Source organism: Thermobia domestica, chromosome 3 (assembly GCF_964235325.1).
Source record: "Thermobia domestica chromosome 3, izTheDome1.hap1.1, whole genome shotgun sequence".
Classification (NCBI taxonomy): domain Eukaryota; kingdom Metazoa; phylum Arthropoda; class Insecta; order Zygentoma; family Lepismatidae; genus Thermobia; species Thermobia domestica.
The window spans coordinates 210,144,515-210,164,104 of record NC_137456.1 but is presented as its reverse complement, the minus strand read 5'-3'; the positions used below and the strand labels follow the sequence as shown (position 1 = coordinate 210,164,104).

Genomic DNA, 19,590 nt, shown 5'->3' with positions numbered 1-19,590 from the left:
TAGATTGAAAACCTACCATTTCCAGTAACTTCGCTCTGTTTATATTCACTCATAAAAAATGGACTATGACAAGGGACTTTTGTTACACCCAGTATATAGGCCCTATAATATTAAATCTGTTTACAGAGATTTACAGTCTATGCAACCATGCCATTTTTAAAACATCTTATGAAACATAATAATTATACTCTAATTGTGTATTTCTTTCCTGTTATTACATAAGTCCGCGCTTTTCAATCCTTCTACGTTTCTCGCACACCAACAATAATCTACAATCCTACAATATACCTTTAAAATTTATTTAACATTGCATAGATAATGTTAAGTTGTTTTGTGTCTTTGATTATAGAATAACACTTGCAACTGAAATGTAATTTCCTGTCTATTAAATGAAGTAAAACAGTTACTGTTACCGTTTTGAATGATATCAATTATTAACAGTAAATTTATAATTACTACGGGCTAGAACAAGATAAAAACCATACATGGAGGCCATTTTCCGTTCATGGGGGTCATGTGCACTTTATGCATTATGGCGCTTCTCATTTTCCATTCATCTCACGAGAATGGCTTGGCAACGCTTTTCCAGGCTGCATTATTGGTCGTCGCGAAAATGTTAAGTGACCACCGCTAAACCCAGACTTCACCCACTAGGATTCTATTTTTGGGTGTATTTGAAAGAGAAAGCATATGCCAGAAAATCGCTCGATTTGGACACTTTGGAAGCACTGATTAGGGACGAGTTTGGGTTCGTGCTTATTATGTTGCAATGGTCTATCACGAACGTTGGATTCCGCCTACAACGATGTGTTAACAATGCTGGTGTCCTAGTTGAAATATGAAATGGCAAGGACTATAGCTCATTATAAAATTGAAAGGAACCATGTAACTTCATTAGTGGTAGATTTATAGTGTACTAAAAATACGGACATAATAGTGGATCACCAAGTGTGTTATATACGCTGTGGGTATGTTTATGCTTAACTTTGAATAAGTGCACCGATTTTGATGATTTTTTGTTTATTTACTTGAAAAAGTATACTTCTCCGGTGATCCTGTGTAATTTACTGAGATATAGTCTTCAGTACTAGACCATGAAACCTCGGGGGGGGGGGGGATAAGGTACGGTGCCTCAGTGCTAGAGCGCTTGCCTCTGGTGCATAGGGTCCATGGTTCGATCCTTGTCCAAATAAATTTGTTGTGGACAACATTGTGTCCTTGGGTTTTTTCAGAGTACAATGTACGCCGACTACGGGGTGCTCCGAGGTTCCGGCACCCACAATATTTTTAGTTTGAACCCGTTTCTCTTGAGTTTCAGTCAGCCGTGTTACCGACTGAGCTAGGGCAGCTCCAACTTATTCTTACAGTGCCGGCATATTTTACTTTATCTCAGCACAGCCATTTATGACAATGTTCAATAATAAATCAATCAAATATTGAGATTTTCCTAGAAACATATAGGCTAACACGTCCCACCATTGATATGCACCCACATAAATTTTGGAAAGTCGGCACCGTTGCAGGGACCCCCGTTTCCTCCTATATTCTCATTCCACCAATTATTCCATCAAAATTCATTTGCCTCAATCATCCGTGTCCCTTAGCCTAACGGTCATAATCATGGGACGTTAAACTGAAATATTTCTTTTTATGAAACGCCTTACTGTGAAAACAGTTCTAAACGAACTTCCACTTGTGTATGTTCACGCGTTGATCCAATACATTGAGATAATATATAGACCTAGAGGTGCCCTTCCCTATGTCGCAGTGTTGATTCGAGCGAACTCTCGATTGTAGCGTTCGATTCGAGATATCCCTTCCCAAGATGGCGTATTCCGCAATTTACAGTCAGCTGATATATGTAAACAAAGAAAACGTACATATCGAACTCTATTTGTATACAATGTACAAGGATTAGATAGGTCAAGGTATCGACCAACCTTAAGCCTTCCTTGAGTTCTTTAACAGTATAGTCATTCATTTTTTGGTATGGATTTTGTTGAATGTGGAAGAACAAATATAAAAAATATTACTTTGCGATGACTAATGATGCATCAAGACATACGAGGCACATGGAAAATCCACTGGAACTGTATAACGATAATCAATTCTTTGAGAGCTACAGGTAAGTCAACTATGCGTCTTGATTTTAACTTTTATGCTAATTTAATAACAGTAACATAGTGACAAAAATAACAAATATTCATTCTACAAACTAAGTATGAGTAGTTTCACTCATTTTCCTTTACTTTTCTGGCAATTTTTACAGTTGTATTCGCTACGGATCGTAGAACCTATTCTCGTTGGGTACTTCTCCCTTTGGACCTTTCGTTTTAACTTTTTCGTCACATTTTTTGAACCAAGAAACGTCTATTTCATGGCGTTGTATACTATGTTTAAATTGCTCTAATCATAAGTTTCATTTAGCCTATGTGTAAAAAAAATCCCAAGTATAATTTATAGTTTCAAGTTTACAGCAAACTTCTTAACACAATAACTACATATTATTTTACTACTATGCAATAACAAAATAGGTTAGGGTGGTTTAGGTTAGGATAACTTAATTTTCACAGGAGATCCTTGTAATACATCTAGTGCAAGATACAATAACATAATAACCATACGCATGGGTGCTGCATAAGGTTAAGACAGAAAATCGTGCAACTCAGGAACCAAGGAACATGAAGAGAAAGGAAAGTAGGACCTTATATATAGTCTATTACCAAAATTCATTACTTGTGTAAACAAATCTTATACTTGATACTGGTTTGTGTTTGTGTAAAATTAAATTGGCAGAAGGAAATTATTTACGTGCTCAACTTGTATCTCAATATATCGGCAAGTTCGTATCATTAGATTAAGAAGGTAGTGTTTTGTTGTCTTTAGCCAAAAAGTATAATGCAATTCGGAAGCAGACACAACTTACATAAAATGTAAAATGTTTACGATTTGCTACCCAAGTAGACACAAGATTAGGTTAGGCAGGCTTTAATTGTACACAATATAAAATTTTCACAATTTGGTTTATTCTAGATTAAGTATACATGTTTGAATTCATTAATTATGACTTCTTTTGGTCCGGAAATGCATCTTGTAAATTGTTGCGGCCTATGTTTAGCAGAAGGGGTCCAGCTCTTTTCTCTAAAAAATGCTACAGTTTTGGTAATTTCTGTTCACATTCGGTTAGTTTAGGATAGGTTAGGTTAGATTAGTTTAGGTTAGGTTAGTTTAGTTTGTGTTATACTAGTGTAGAGGTCCTGTATAATCTTACAAAAATAGAATTTCGCTTATTTCTATTAATATTAGGTTAGTTCAGGTTAGCTTAGGTTAGTTTATGTTAGGTTAGGTTAGATTTGGTTACGTTATGTTACGTCTAAGTAATTGCATCATTCATTTCTCCTGTAAATTTTGTGTTTTTACGTGCTTCTGGACCCCTTTACTAAACATACTACATTGTTTCTTATGGAGGGAATTGCATTCATATGTATAGATTAACTTTAGGGGGACTTAAACATTATATGACATACCTTGTGCAGACATGTCGTAAAAACGACAGTTCAAAAATCAAAAGTTAATTTGTGTTAGATAGCCTTTAAAGAGCACGAATGCTATTTAAACGAGGCAGGGCAGGGCGAAACTAATTGCCCCGCTCTGTACCACGGGGCTACGTCCGAAGGGAGCAAGTGCGTCAGTGACGGTTGGTAGTGTTGAAGCTTTGTTTTGCTCCACTCTCTTGTACGTCACATATACGCTGCTCGTCTTGAGTGTCATTTACCATTGTGATATTCCTCGTTTTTCATGAAATTTTCAGTAGAGATACAGGGACCTTTACAGAATACACCTGTGTAAGAGTAATGTTACGGAAATTATGAGGGGCGGACATAAAGGCCTATTCGGTTGTCCATATCTCCGCGCCTGGTTATTTCCGTAGCATGTCTCCTGCACATGTGTATTGTACAAAGGTTCATGTACTTAAAAACCGGTCTCACTTCCATTGTTCATATATTCGCCCTGGTCATTTCTGTAGCATGACTTCTACGCAGAAATAGAAATTCATTTTGAAGTATGAAATAAAACGACAGCAACCTAACCTAACTACTAACACCGCACTTATTTTCCTTCTCCAAACAGGTCATGGCCTGTCTTCCACCTTTAAATTCAGCTAACACGCTAATTTGATTTTCAAGTACTAACTGGAAATGTTTAGGTTAGGTTTTATTTCTGTTGATAATAGGTTTATTACACAAAGTGTGTCGATTTTGGTTTTAGTTTCAAACTGTATTCTTTTCTCGTTTCAGGTTTTCGAAAGTAATATTTCTGAGATAAATTTCTCCATTACTGGGAGACGATTTAGAAAATATTATTTTGCGGGAACGTTCACTACCAGCAATTCTTAAAGTACTCACGATTTTAAGATTCTATGTGAGTGGGAACTATCAGGTAGGCGCTATTTTCTTTGAAGCACATAACATATGAATTTGAAAATGTAGTTTGCCATTTTCAGTTCTCTTCAAAAACTAGTTTAATATGTTATTGCTCAATATTACCAGTAGTAAAATCATGTTTCTCTTTCATTATTTTCAGACCATACTATTATACAGGGTGTATTAAAAAGATTCATCCACTTTGGCAAGTCTGTATTTCTGAAACTAATAAACATATATAAATAGTTTTTGTTTTGAATGACAGGAAACTCAAAAAGTTTTTATTGCACCTGTTCATAGGTGTAAAATGTGCTCCCCGTGAGATGCACGGCATATGTCCATGCGGTATTCAAATTCGTCCCAAACTGCAGCTAGCATGTCTTCAGTTACAGCTTCCACAGCTGCCGTTATGCGATATCGCAATTCATTCAATGTACTTGGTAACGGAGGCACATAAACGGAATCTTTTATAAACCTCCACAAGAAATAATCACATACATTAAGGTCAGGTGACCTCGGAGGCCAGTAATGTAACGCTGCATCATTTGGTCCAGTGCGACCGATCCATCGTTGTGGAATCGTTCGATTTAAAAATCCTGCAGTTTCCCATGCCAGTGTGGTGGTGCCCTATCCTGTTGGTAGATGAAATCATTCGAATTAGTCTCCAACTGTGGCAAAAGATAGTACTCAAGCATATCAAGGTAGGTTATCACCGTCACAGTGTTCTCGGCAAAGAAAAATGGACCGTACATCTTTTTTCGGGAAACTGCACAAAACACATTAACTTTTGGCGAGTCCCTCTCATGTTTTACAACTTGATGTGGGTGTTCCGTTCCCCATATTCGCACATTATGGCGGTTCACATTTCCATTCAAATGGCATGTTGCCTCGTCACTAAACACTAAGCGTTGAACAAGACTGTCGTCCTCTGCAATCTTGCCAAGAATGAAATTACAAAACTCCATACGCCGTTCTTTGTCACCTTCACAAAGAGCTTGCAGTAGCTGAATTCTGTATGGTTTCATGTGTAAACAACACGCAACACACGCCAGAGGGACATTGAGGGCATGTTGAGCTGTCGAGCTGCACAACGAACGGATTTCTGCGGACTGCGTGTAAAACATTGACGGACGCGCTTCACGTCTGCGTCGGGCACTCGAGGACGTCCCGATGATTTTCCCTTACAAAAACAGCCTATTGTTCGGAATTGTTCATGCCATCGTCTAATGCTCTGTGCAGTAGGAGGATCCACACCATATTTAGTACGAAAGTCACACTAAACAGTTATCAATGACTTGCACTCCGCAAAACGTAGTACACAAAACGCTTTCTGTTGTCCAGACGCCATTTTAACCAGAATCGTAGTGGTCGTTCACTCAAGCACACTGCTGCTACCTAGCGGAAACCATGTACAACTAGAGATTTTCCTCTTTCCAACAGTACGTTTCTCACTCAAAGACAGAATAGATACTATTATTGTTTAAAACCGGATGATTCTTTTTGATACACGCTGTATACTGGGTTACACATCGTATAATAGAAAATATACACCTTTGTAGTCCCCAATAAAATGTTACATCACCAAACACACAATGCAATTTCGATTATTTAATGGTGTGGAACATTTCACAGCAAAATTTTGTCACATAAACAGTAGGTACCAGCGATTATGTGATTATATTTTAATGGCGAATTATACAAAAAGGGTTTATGCTGTTATCTTTGTCTTATCTTTCCTAATAATCAATATTTTAATCTTTTACATAATTGCTCTTTTCCTTTCTTGAAAGTTTTGCAGCTAGAAACCATGATTCAGTGCTAGATATCAAAGTTTATATCTGATGAATCAACTGCATAATTCGCAATACTGTTTGTTAATATGAAAGTCACTTTCGTAATTAATTTATATCATACTTTTAGAAAATAGCTCAGAACAAAAATAACAGATTAAATCAATTTATTCATGGTTCAATAATTTTCAACAAGATAAAGAACTATACAAGTTGTTAAAGAGAAGAATATACACGTAGACATTTCTTCCTACTCGCCCATTGCATCTTCATAATTGATAATTGATAAAATTATGTAGGTGTCTTAGCTACAGCATTTGATGCAAAATAACATAATCTAAGAAACTTAGTTATAATTTTCATTTTCTGATTAATATAATTTATTTTACAGATATAAACAAATAAACTGTAAATTAGAGTTGTTAAACTTAACGGCAATGAGGCTGCTCCAAAAGGGATTTTATTAAAAATTAGCTAATCTTTTGCCATTTTTCATCTACTCATTCCTATAATCAAAAGTAAACACAAATGTGACTTGCCATAATTATAGGTAGCGTTGTTTCTCACGGGATAGGTGCATCTGAATAATTTTCAGTCTTATCACCTGAATAAATTTTGAAGTTGCTAAATTAGCAAAAAAGATTCCAAAAAGAATATTCCTGAATTATTTTATGTAACGTATTTCTGTGCTTGTTTTACAGATACACATTCAAGGTAACCAATTTCGTGAGCCACCCAACAATTTGCCAGCTTGTGAGGAAAGTATCATCAGTCTTTGCTCGTCGCCTGATGTATGTAATTGATTCCCCATTCCTGATTGTTTGAGGACAGTTCAAGTTCAATTTCATCAAATGGCTAGTTTTGCTAGAGTTGTAGGATATATTGACTGTAGCTATATTCCAAAAAGAAATCCTCGCAGGAAAAGCAGCGAAACATTTAGAATCAGGAAATGCATCCTTAATGTACAAGTGGTGAGTGGCCCAAATAAAATGGACAACAGAAAATATTACTTAAGAAATATTGGAAATGGTTAGCTGTTCTCGCACAGACCAAAACGTTTAGAACAGAGGAGTGTCCACGTGTATGCGTCACACAAAGGCTTCAACATATTGATGCTTGTGCGTGCGCATTATGTGAAAACAAGGAACGCTCTGTCACCGGATCCACCTCGTAACAATGATTCTTCTAATGACTGATCAGTTTGTATTGCTAATTTGACTGTAGTCCATATTCCATCTTTATCTCTGTGCATTCATACTATGATAACTATTTTGAAAGTAAGCAAAGCGCAAATATCTGTGATATTGCATCGCCAAATATTCTAACAAACAATATGAAGTTTTAATATCGGTTATTGATTTGTATATTCTTAAGACATTTACCACAGTAAATAAACTTCTTTCAGCACATTTGTAACTATTTGTTGTTCGAAATTTTATGTTTTATAACTTCATGCAGAGCAAACATTGTCGTACAAATCATTGCTACTCACAGTGTCCATGCTTGGCTACTCGGCGTCCATATCGTTGTTTTTTAAATGATTGTCAGACGTTTTCATAGGACGGTAATATATATGTTCAATACCTTTTCAATATTGTTTTCACTGCAATCAATTGTAAAATCTATTCTTAAAAAAATGCAAAGTAGGCTTCATCGTAACCTAACGTCACAAACTTTAACATCTTGTTCTACTGTATGCGGCAAAACAAACAGTACTGAAATCGCATCGCTTAAATTTATTTATTTATTGTACAACATAATGAAACATAAGAAGGTTGGCAAATGCATGTCAACTAAATGTTACTCAACACATATTGTAAATTTATGGTTCATTCCATTTAATTTCGTTCCTGTATATCTTGTGTTCAAAATGTTGAACATTATGTCGCACATATTCTTCATAGCGATCCTGTAGATCGATGAAGATGCTAGTGAACACGGTTTGCTAGAATGACAAAGCAAATGACCGAATCTTTTCTCTTAACTCCGGTATAGTGGTAGGAAGTTATCTGTTAGGAAAATTGCCTCCTTCAGAATGCCCGTATGTAGGCATCTCGAGTCATGAGGTGAAGGGAGTGGGAAGGATATGAAAAATCCGTTCCACAGGAAATCAAGCGATGTCCAAACTCTTGTGAGCAAAAGGGTAGGTGACTCACTTGCAGTGTGGACCTTCCTTTAAACTAAGAAACTAAATAAGGTAGGAGCGTCTCGGTGCAGTAATACCTCTCCTAAGTAGTTCATACAAAAAGAAAAAAAACCTGAACATCTCGCAGAGGGGGTATATTATTGCATGTTTCTGCATTTGATGTTCAAAATTTTCCTTTTTTTTTTCAAAGCAAACTTACAGCGCTTAATATTGTGTACAACAGTTCCTTAATGTGTTTTTAATTCAGTCCTCTGATTTTGTGTTCGAATCGTTAATTTATGAAACAAAAACTCCAGAGACAAAGCTTTTTCAGGAGAGAAAAATAATTTTAAAAAGAATCAATTTTTTACCAGGATAATGATCTGAAACTCATAACTAACTTTCTGACAAAAATGTAGTTACGTTCTTTCATAAATAAAAGATAGGTTTCTATATGAACGTGCCTGAATATTCTCTTGAAGACGGTTCATTCCATTTAATTGAAAAAACACCTAAATGTGGTCTCTGGAGTTAACGTTGTTCCATAAATAAACGATTCAAATGCTGAATTAATAAAACATTTCACGTAGAGGGCTATTGTACACAACATTAAACGCTATAAAATCTGCCCTAATACGTAGTAAGTTTTGAACATTAAATGCATAAACATGCAGTAATATGCGCCCCCGTGCTAAATATTGAAAGTTTTGAGGACTGAATCCATGAACTACTTACTGGAAGAATTACTGTACCGAGAGGCGCGTAATATGGTAAGGCCATCTCACTTCAAACAGAGAAAATCATAGGCACTCGGATTCAGTGTGAAAAAAAAGAAATAGAGTATCCTGAGTTTGTATGCGAAGCGAGCAAAGGTGCATATTTTCCGATCCGGGATATATATAAAAACTAAGAAATGAGAAATAATCGCACTTTTACATCCGTCGCAGGTAGCCTTTATCTGAATTCGTTGCTATTTTAAGAATTTCGTAGGCAAAAATCATACTCTCGCTATGAGGTAATACCCTCCTTCCTTTATTGAAATTTCCTACCTTGTATTAGATTGTCTTAGAAAAGGAATTCACGGAGACAACTTCAGCCTATTTAACTTTACAAACACAACGAAGCCCAATCCCAACATAATGACGTAGTAATTGCGAGTGAAGACAGGAATTAGGTCCCTAGTAACCATGAGGATTACTCTTAGAAAACTGAATGTTACTTTCACATATTTAAATAACGAACCCAGGATTTACCCGCTAGCAATCAATGCTTATTTTTACACACAATGCAGTAATCTGAATTTAGCACCATACATGATTCTGCAATATCTGTACACTATTACAGTACGTTATGCATTCCATAGCATTTTCATGAGCAGAACTATATTAGTACAAAGCGGCGCAAATTTTTCGTTCATTTCAGTTACTACACTCACTACTGACTAAATACTGTCATAGCAATTCATTCACTTTAATTACATTTTGTTTCTATCAAAACGACTAGAATGAAGCCAAATTGGCAAATATATTTCCATGAACTTGGCTCATAGAAGTAATTTATATACGTCAATAAAAGAATACATAATTTACTTTTCATAATAGTTATATTCATTATTAAGTTGTTCATTTAGGTTTGAGTACATTTGTATATACAATGCTTCAGAAATACAAGAAATACAGAAATGTCGTCGCTCTTAGAACAGAATATAATGTCTTATACTTGTCACATATTCTCAACCAATTTAAAGAGGGATGCGTAAAGATCGGCCTTTTTCGCCTATTAAAGTCATTATTAATAAACGTTCATGAAAGCAAGCAAATGTCATAAATGTGAAGTTAAAGCTTTAAATATTGCATCTGTGTATGATGTAGAAAGTCACAGAAAGAACCCCACAAATAAAGCATTTTTTCTCTTTTGTCAATATAGACGTTTTCTAACGCTGTACATCAATTTTTGTATCAAGCGTTCAATAAACCATATACATCTAAACATATAAAAGCGAAATACAGATGCAGACACATTCACTCAATGATCAACCCCCAGCAAAAAGCACTTAAGCTAGAAGCATGAAATGTGAACAGTATATTGATTTTGTAATGTAGAGGTGTACTGAAAACGTATTTTGGAAAAATCGAACTCTAAGGAGGTAAATAAGGAGGGGTGGACAGAATTTACACACTGATCAACAAGCAGAGAAAACCACCGTAGCTAGAATCATTACGTTTGGTCAGTAGGTTCATTTTGTGATGCAGATGCCTACTATGAACAGATTTTACAAAATTCAAGCCCTAAGAAGTTACATAGGTTTACCCTGTAATACTTGAACTTTGAATGTATACAACATATTTGCTTCCATGAACACTTTCGGTTTTCATGACAGTCAATAGGCTTTAAAAAATCTTTACCCACTTTCTTTCTATCAGATTTGATTTTTTTTACATAAGATTGACCTACATTTCATAAGATCTATCAATTTAAAGAAAAAAATTAACTGGAAATAGGTTAATAATAAGTATACAAATAGTTAGTCCTTGTAATATTAACAATCCAGAATAAATTCTTGATTAACCTTTCTTGAATTCTACATGTCAAGGTCACCAGTTAATGAAAAATTTACACAAGCAATATCATTTCAAAAAGCATAAGAAATTGAATCAGATCATTCAATAAACAATGCATTTATATATCAGCAAAAAATAAGGAATATACATTGTATAACTTTCCACTCACTGAAGAGTACCATTTTTTTAAAGTCCGTGGGTGCGGTAACACACAGTTAAATGTTTTACGAACATACGCATATGCAGCTGGGGAATAGAAGTCAAGTGTAAACGCAAAACTTCGGAGAGCCGGATCAAATTTTTTGTTACCCGACGGACTCAAGAGCGACTTCACCACTGCATTACCTTCCACACTGAGGGGTACTGATTTTAACAACACTTCTAAAGTACCTTCTGTTATCATACACTTCTCTCTAAGATTTTGCACAATATCCTGAATACTTGCACATTTTTCTCTAAGACGTTCATTCTTCAAGTACAATGCTTTCATCTTCTTTCTGGATTCCATACATTTGGTTTCTGTTTCAAACAACTTCCTTTTTAAAAGTCTTGTTCGTGGTGTTAATTCCGTTCCACTGCAAGAAGGGTCAAGTGACTACATATCAACATTAGGAACACCATGAGAAGGCTGCTTTAAGGTAGGTAAAGTTGTGTTACACGACTCCAACACCATATTACGATTGTCGACTTGTCTGGGAATTGACTTGCTTGATTGAATAATCTCACGCTGAATGCTCTGATCTTCAAAATCTACACATCGGACGTTTGGAGATTTCCACTTTTTTGTTGCCTGAAACAATGTAACAAAAATCAATGAGTGTTGATATTTTTTAAAAAATAAATCAATACATAAAAATTATAATTACGTCTATAGAGGCGCCATAAGATTTTGAAAAATTTCCAAATTAAATTTATGATTTGTAAAATAAATGGTTTTATTGTTGGAAGTTCACTTCCGATACTTTGTGCGTTAAATTACGGATATTTTACAAGCACTTTTTTTTTTCGAAAATGCAGCTGTATTTACTCATGTATTTTTCCAAAATCTAGTAAAAATCACTTTCAATGAGATCAGCTTAGTTGTATCAATAATATACTAACCAAAATATCAAAAATCCAGGGGGGTTTTAAAGGGTCCAACCCGGAAAAACCGGGTGTTTTTTCTGAGGATGTGAATGAGAATGACGAAAGAATTGGTGAAATGAGAATGTGGGAGGAAACTGGAGAACCCGAGGAAACCTGAGAGCACGTTGTTGTTCACTAAAAGCTCAAGTTTGAATTGGACATGGTTTGAACTAGGGACCCTACCTTTAAGAGTACTCTACCACTGAGCTACGATGCCCTACTCTTTCGCTTTATAGCCAGTAGTGGCGTTAAGATCGACTAGTGTTGCCAATTTTCTTCAAGAAAAAATATTCCAACACAGTAAAAACTGCTATATTATTATGATTTACACTGTCAACTCTGTCGAACCTTGACGTGTCGAGACGTGTTTAACCCCCACTACTGTTTATGCGTATAAATAATGGCGCGAACCCCCCAGTTGGGATCTCTCTAATTTATAATACGAAACCATAGGCAATGCTGTATGTGAGAAGTGCGTCAACTTCACAACAACCCTGCGAAACTTGCCAATAAGTAACATTTTAGTCCTTTACGTTTTAGAAAATACTACACTTACTAATGGTACACATATGATGGGCTAGTTATCTACGCCTCTGCCATATATTGTATTACTTGTCATATTTTCAGCGCTCTGCTCTTCAGGTATTTAACTCAGTTTAATTCCTCAAATGGTGCAGATGAAAGAAAAGTGTAAGTCAAGAAAATCTGTGGAAGGCAAACTTGGAACAAGTGAATAAAAATTACCGTAGATTTTGAACAATACCAAATGCAACAACCCTTTACGTTATCCGTTCTACGCTTTACAACACTAAATCAGAAATTATTATTTTTGAAGGTAAATCGAAACGCCTGTGATTTTTAACTAACAAATACCAGCAATGCAAACATATATATAATACTGTACATGAAATATAAAGGGTTTATTCAAGCAGACGGATCTACCAAGTAGAAAATTGATAGGTGAAACATTTTTCGTGAGGGAATGGAAGTGTGAATATAAGTAATTACTGGCAGTGTACAGCATATTGAAATGAATTTTTAGTTATAGTGAAAGTATTGTATGTGTAAGTGTCCTCTTCCACTGTTCTCGCTTATGTGTATACCCTCTGTCGCTGACGCGCCTGCTCCCTCCGGAAGCACCCTCTCGCTGCCTCTCGGGCCCCCTTGCTGCGCTTCTCCTCAGACTCGGTTGCATAGCGGCAAGGATCTAGAACATAGGTCCCCCTCCCATTTAACTGTAATAGACAGAAAACAACGTGCCCGGTGGGGCTCTAACCCGCCTTCACTCGCTAGCGCTCGCTCGGCAATACTCTGTGAATTAAAATTTAAACTTTGGTACAGAAAGGAACCAACCTAGGTACTAATCTTTATGGGGGGGGATGTGTTCTAGAACATTCCCTAAAAACTGCAATACATAAAACACGAACTTGGGTAAATGTTTAGTATTGGGGGGCCAAGAGTGGTAAAATACAACAGACCTATATAATTTACAGGAGACATGAGTTGATAGTGGTGTTCAAGTAGTCAAGACAGTATCGTACAGAATTTTATGTAGGCAGTATGGGACCTGTTCCAACTATAAAGGTAAGTGGTAGTGATTGCCCATTTCATGTCGAGAACAGAACCTAGCGAACCCCTGCGAGCCTTCTCACCTGTTACTACTACATATGCTATGCATCCTAATTTAAGGTATGAAACCATACAACGACCGGAATGAAACAGAATCGGAATAAAATATCGCAAAAAGTAGGTGAAAAAGCTGCTCCCCCCAAGTTTAAACAATAGCCCTAACTTGTGCTAGGTGGCCACTAAATGGCACGAATGCTATGCAAGGGAGGGTTCTAGAACACAGGTCCTCCATATAGGTTAGTAGCAAGGTTGGTTTCTTTCTGTACCAAAGTCTAAATTTTAATTCACAGAGTATTGCCGAGCGAGTGGAGGCGTGTTAGAGCCCCGCAGGGCACGTCGATTTCTGTCTTTATTACAGCTAAATGGGAGGGGGACCCGTATTCTAGAACCTTGCCCAGTTTTTATGCCATACGTTCACACTGTACTTATACAGAGCCCTCCTGAAGTCAATTTACAATTAGTAATGGAGCTCCTAATTCAGTGTATGCTCCGCTAAAAAAAAAAAAAATACAAAGCTCCAATCTATCCTGAAAATGTAAGATATGTGTAAAAATTTGGTAGAACCGTCTGCTAAAGTGAACGTGAACCCATTTACAAATAACTTTTTTTTGTACAGAATATCGATAAATAACGTGCGACTTGTATGAGAGATATGTCTATTGCTGCTTTTAACACTGAGTGAGGATTATTTTATCCAGTAATTGACATCATTAGCAATTTTTAACATAGGCAAAGTAGACCTACTCCCTCTACAACCATCTAGTTTCCTTGCCAAGGTGTCACAGAACACTTGTAGGTTCTATAATTTTGGCAAAATTACCAACTCATAAACATACAATTTAATAAATAAGCAAATTTAATAACAGTTTGACAATTCTCTAGGTAGTAGTCTTTACGAGCTTTTTGTCAAGTGTAAATGCAATGCATATGCCTATTCACCCAATATTATTATAAGTACACAATCACGTTTTATTATTTATTTAAACCTTAAAGGAAAGAAAATAACTTACCTTTGAAATATTATAAAATTCCAAAGAAAGTTTATTCATTCGGCATAAATTTCTCTGCAAAACACAGATAATCAACACATAACACAAATATACATTATCATTATCTTTTATTCCCTGCACAATATGGCGGATCGATTCGATTTTTGCGAGTTCGATACCATCAAAGATCTCGCATTAGGGCACCTCTAGGTCTATATATTATCTCAATGATCCAATACTGTTTGAAAAAGCACAGTAGGCTATACACTTCTCCTGTAGTTCTTTTGAATTTTTTTTAATTTTAAGTCGGTTAATATAGTTTTTTAAATATTTTTTTTATTTTTATATCAACAATTCTTATTATAACGAATGATATAAACAATCAGTTCGTTAATTTTTGCCATACGTTATTGTATTCAATTAATTGTTGCAGATTCGTTATTATTCAAATTTTAAATAAGAAAGAATAAATTTATAACAATCTCTAAAATCTATGATTTATGATCGGGGAGATCACGCGTAAAGAGCCTGCTGCTCTGAAATGAAAATTAGAGAAGCCGTAAAGAGGCTGATGACAAAACGTTTATTAAATAATTAATGTTATTAAAAGAACATCTGAAGATTAGTTTACAACAGTTCGATCACTTCGAGCTCCCCCACTAATTGTCTTATGAATGTCTTTACGTAAAATCAAACTAAGATCTTCGTTGAAACAAGAAAGCAAGAATCACTGAAGAATGATGTTCAGCGTATCAAGAACCTTATGATGAACACTTGTACCTATATAATATCATGAGTACACCGATTGAAGACTTCTGGAAGGATTTACGTACTCAAAATATTCAGTTTCACAACTTAACACAAATCATGTCATTCCTGGATTAGAGATTTTTCAACGAAAAATCTGAAGAACACCTCTCAAGCAAATGATGAGAAAGTAATAAAACATCACAACAAAAAAGACGTCTAATAATATTCAACTTGCCTACCATTCAAAGACATTCCAAGAGTTAATTCAAACAACTATCGAAGAAGTTACCAAATTAATGGAGGCATTTTTTCTACAAGCAATTATTACAGCAATACGTGAGATAATCAGGTGTACTACCGCTTTTCTGATCATCACCTCATCTAAACAAAAATGAAAGTACGACGCACCATTACCACAGGAAGAGAAAAAATCTTCAGATCAAAGATCAATATACTCGAACTCAATAGGACAAATAATGATTTGCCACTTTCAATAAAATTTCATAGCCAGCGCATTGTACAAGATCAGAAAGGTGGGCATCACATCACTCCAGAAATGTGTGTCTAAAGAAAAAGAAGACGGAAGAACCTGTAGAACCCCAGTGAAGAATAGAAAATGAAATTCTGGGAATGATGGTCACGAAGATAACCCATTTATGCCGTTTTCACCAGTTCTGTCACGATATTAACTAATGCTGCAGTTTACCGTTTTCCAAAGATGAATGAAGAAGTGATGCAAATACACCAAACAAAACATTTTGGATTTACTATGAATTTGAGCTTTCCAAGATATCCAAAGAAGCATGGTAAGGTTTTCAAGTATCTCTTTATTTCATATTTAGTATTGATTTTGAAATTGCATTGAAGTTGTTTATATACGTATTATTTCTGTGTACGTATATTCCTAGCATTAACGTGATAAAACCAATTTAGTAAACAAATTTTTAAAATCAAGCCATAATTCTTAAGTCTAGGAAACTTTTTAATAGGTGTTCTGTGTTCTGCGATTACTGACTTCTTTCAACCAACATGTGGGGTAGAAATGAAATCTTTCAGTTTTACGTCCCACTCTTGGGCCGGCTAGGCTAAAGAAGACAGTGATGATGGAATGTAGAAAGTGGGAGGAAACGGGAGAACCCAGAAGAAACCCACGCATACAGAGTTTGTCCACCACAAAGTTCACTTGGCGCGAGGTGGGATCGAACCAGGGACCCTAAGCACCAGATGGGAATGCTCTACCACTGAGCCACTGCGGCCCCCACACGTGTAAAATATAATCCTGTTGTACAGATATTACTAAATAAACTAGCACAAAACTTACAGATCCTATTATGTGATATAGAAAAAAAGATAATCTTATCATAAAAGACAAACGTGTCAGTATGTCACGTTATTTTTAAGTTACTACTAGCTGTGCTGCCTGCTTTCCTGATGTGAACAGATGTCGCTATTGCGCAGGCAATCTAAAGATTTAAAACTTTTGTTACGATTTAATTACAGCTTAAACATCGTATTGTTTCTATTATATTTATTTCCGAATAGGACAAGAGCCTTAAATAACCATATTTAGATTTGGACATTAATATTTATGTATTTAGATTTGGACATTAATATTTATGTATTTCAACATTAATACATTTCAACGACTTAATAGGAGCATAAACTGTATTCATTCAATTTAATACCGTATTTGAAAATGTATAATGATAATACAGAACATTGAAAGTGCTTTTTGTTTATTTTTAAGACAAGGGCCGTAACCATATTTATATTTGAGCATTAATATTTGTGTAGCCGCAAGTTAGTTGATAGACGAACTAGAAAAAAAGTTTAAACAATTAGAGGTATCAATTAAGCAAAATTTTAACCTATAATGTACCTGTAATGTAAACTGAAGGCTTAGTACACACAATTACAGATCCTCCTTAATATAATGCAAAGACGTTAAAAAAAAAAAAAAAAAGACACTTTTCAGATTAATATGAAATTGAACTACATTTCTTCCTCAGAACAGCTTTGATGCGACATGGGATAGAGTTACGGAGTTTGTGAACGGTGGCAAGTGGAATATTATACAATTCCGCATGCACTGCATCCACAGTTCTGTGAGATAGGGTAGAGATGAAAATCTACGCTAGATTTGTCTCCAAATTGGGACATAGATGTTCAATTACGTTTAGATGCGGATATTGAGCTAGCTAGAAGTGTTCAAACTTCATCCAGATGTTCCTAAAACCACACCGCTTCAGCTCCAGCTATTGTGCATTATAATCTTGGAGTATAACGTCATTGCTCGGAAATAACATCTGGCTCTTAAGATTACATGATCCCCAAATAACCGCAAGATCATGGTCAGTGATACGACCAGTAACACACATGTATAGGGCCTAATGAAAATCAGGATATTGCAGCCTACTTCATCACAGAGAAGTACCATGTTTCACAGTTGATGAAAGACGCTATGGATCATACATATACGCTTCTTTGGACGTCTGAAACACATAAGTAATGCAAGTGGTTTGAAATAAGGATAACGATGTCTCATTCGACCACATCACACGTTTCCAATCATCAGCGGTGTTGCATGTAAGTGGCACCATTAATATCGTGCTAAATGAGCGGTTTCACCCGTACAACCCGACTTTGTATGTTCATGTCATGTAATTTGGGGCGTATTGTGATGTGGACGCGGGCTGTAAAAGGCGATTCTTAAGTTTCTCCATCATTTAACAGCAGCTACAAGACAGTTCTGAGAAACAATTCGTATTAATGCTCTACAGGGCCTGTTACTGACTGGTTTCTTTTGGCTGATGTGGTTTCGCTCTGAGTTCTCTACACTATCATCATACTCACTTCATCCAACACAACACACTTGCCACATAACCCAGCGCTAACGGTTTGGTCTCTTTGGAAATCCCAGAGGAATATATTATTGATCTGATTATAATGGAACAGCTGGTCCTGGTCATTTTATCGACTGAGGATGAGTTGATGATACGTGCTTATTTCCGTAGATGATTCACAACGTCACAGTAACGATGGACAAGAAAAGAAAATTTTGATTTAATGGAGATTTATTAGTAGAACTTAGCGTAAGGAAATTTTCTATAGGAGCTTGACCCTCAGTTGTGATTCCCCGATTTACTATTTTAGGAAACACTGTTAAGAGTGAGATCATTAATAATCTACTCATAGCTTGTAGAATTTGTTTGTCCCCTATTCAAGATAATGTTTTAACTTCTTTCACTCTTCTGTTACTTCATACAATTCGTTTCCTTCCCGGTATCCATTTTGAGAATTATAATTAATAAAATTGAAATGAAATGTTTTTTAATTTAACGTCCCACAATTATGCCCCTTAGATTAAAGAAGATGACTGATTAATGGAAGTGATTGATAATGAAATTAATTCTTTTGTGATCTCCCGCCGAAAATGGAACCCGGGACCACATACACCAACGACACACGCGCTAGCCATTAGACCAACAGAAAGGGCTTGCTATCAACTAATATTTATATACGATATGTCAGATGTTTTGATATCTAACACTAATCTTTGACTCTTAGGATAGTCATATTTGACTGTTAACCAGTGATGGTTTCAGATTTTCTGTGGAACAATTTCAATACACTGGGTGTGAAAAGTAGTATTATGAAAATACTAGGAATTCACATTGGGCACGATAGGTTGTATGGTCTTGGATATTTAGAGGAATGATAGTGTTGGTCATGACAAGCAATCAATCGAGATATCGATGAAAAGACTGCTTCATTTTCTACACATTGTTTCGAAAATTCATATCTCGAGAACGAATGTACATTAGAGTAATTCGAAAACATGTTGCAGGTAGGTAGCACAAGTATTAGACATTAGGGGCCTTTCACATGCTACGTAATGCTATTTTTGATAAATTTTACCCTCTCCCTCTCTCTTGTCACCCATCGTAATGGAAGGCTGAACCCCTCCTTCTTTGTTACGTAACGCTCCCTAATTTTTGTTTTTTCACCAATTTTGGGAGTTATCTCAATAAAAAAAAAATAATGACAGAACTTTTCATTACAAAATGCTTGTATTTTGAAAATATTTGTAGTGCTTTCTCGTCAACAAATCAAAGTATTAGAAAATGGTAGTACCGTAATAATATTTTAACTCCACACTGAGAAAAATGATTGGGTTGAAATTGACCCTACTGGTGT

General features: G+C 35.8%; 2 long non-coding RNA genes across 2 annotated transcripts; one reads left to right on the top strand and one right to left on the bottom strand.

Annotated features, from left to right (window-relative positions):
- Positions 1–1,747: 1,747 nt before the first annotated feature.
- Positions 1,748–7,698, top strand: LOC145681569 (uncharacterized). Its single transcript, XR_014130819.1, has 3 exons — positions 1,748–2,125; positions 4,299–4,440; positions 6,916–7,698. It is a non-coding gene; the product is annotated as an uncharacterized LOC145681569 (long non-coding RNA).
- A 2,202-nt stretch (positions 7,699–9,900) lies between these two features.
- Positions 9,901–14,820, bottom strand: LOC145681568 (uncharacterized). The gene is made up of 2 exons (XR_014130818.1): positions 14,665–14,820; positions 9,901–11,690 (listed from the first exon to the last, which is right to left on the bottom strand). It is a non-coding gene; the product is annotated as an uncharacterized LOC145681568 (long non-coding RNA).
- Between the last annotated feature and the right edge of the window lie 4,770 nt (positions 14,821–19,590).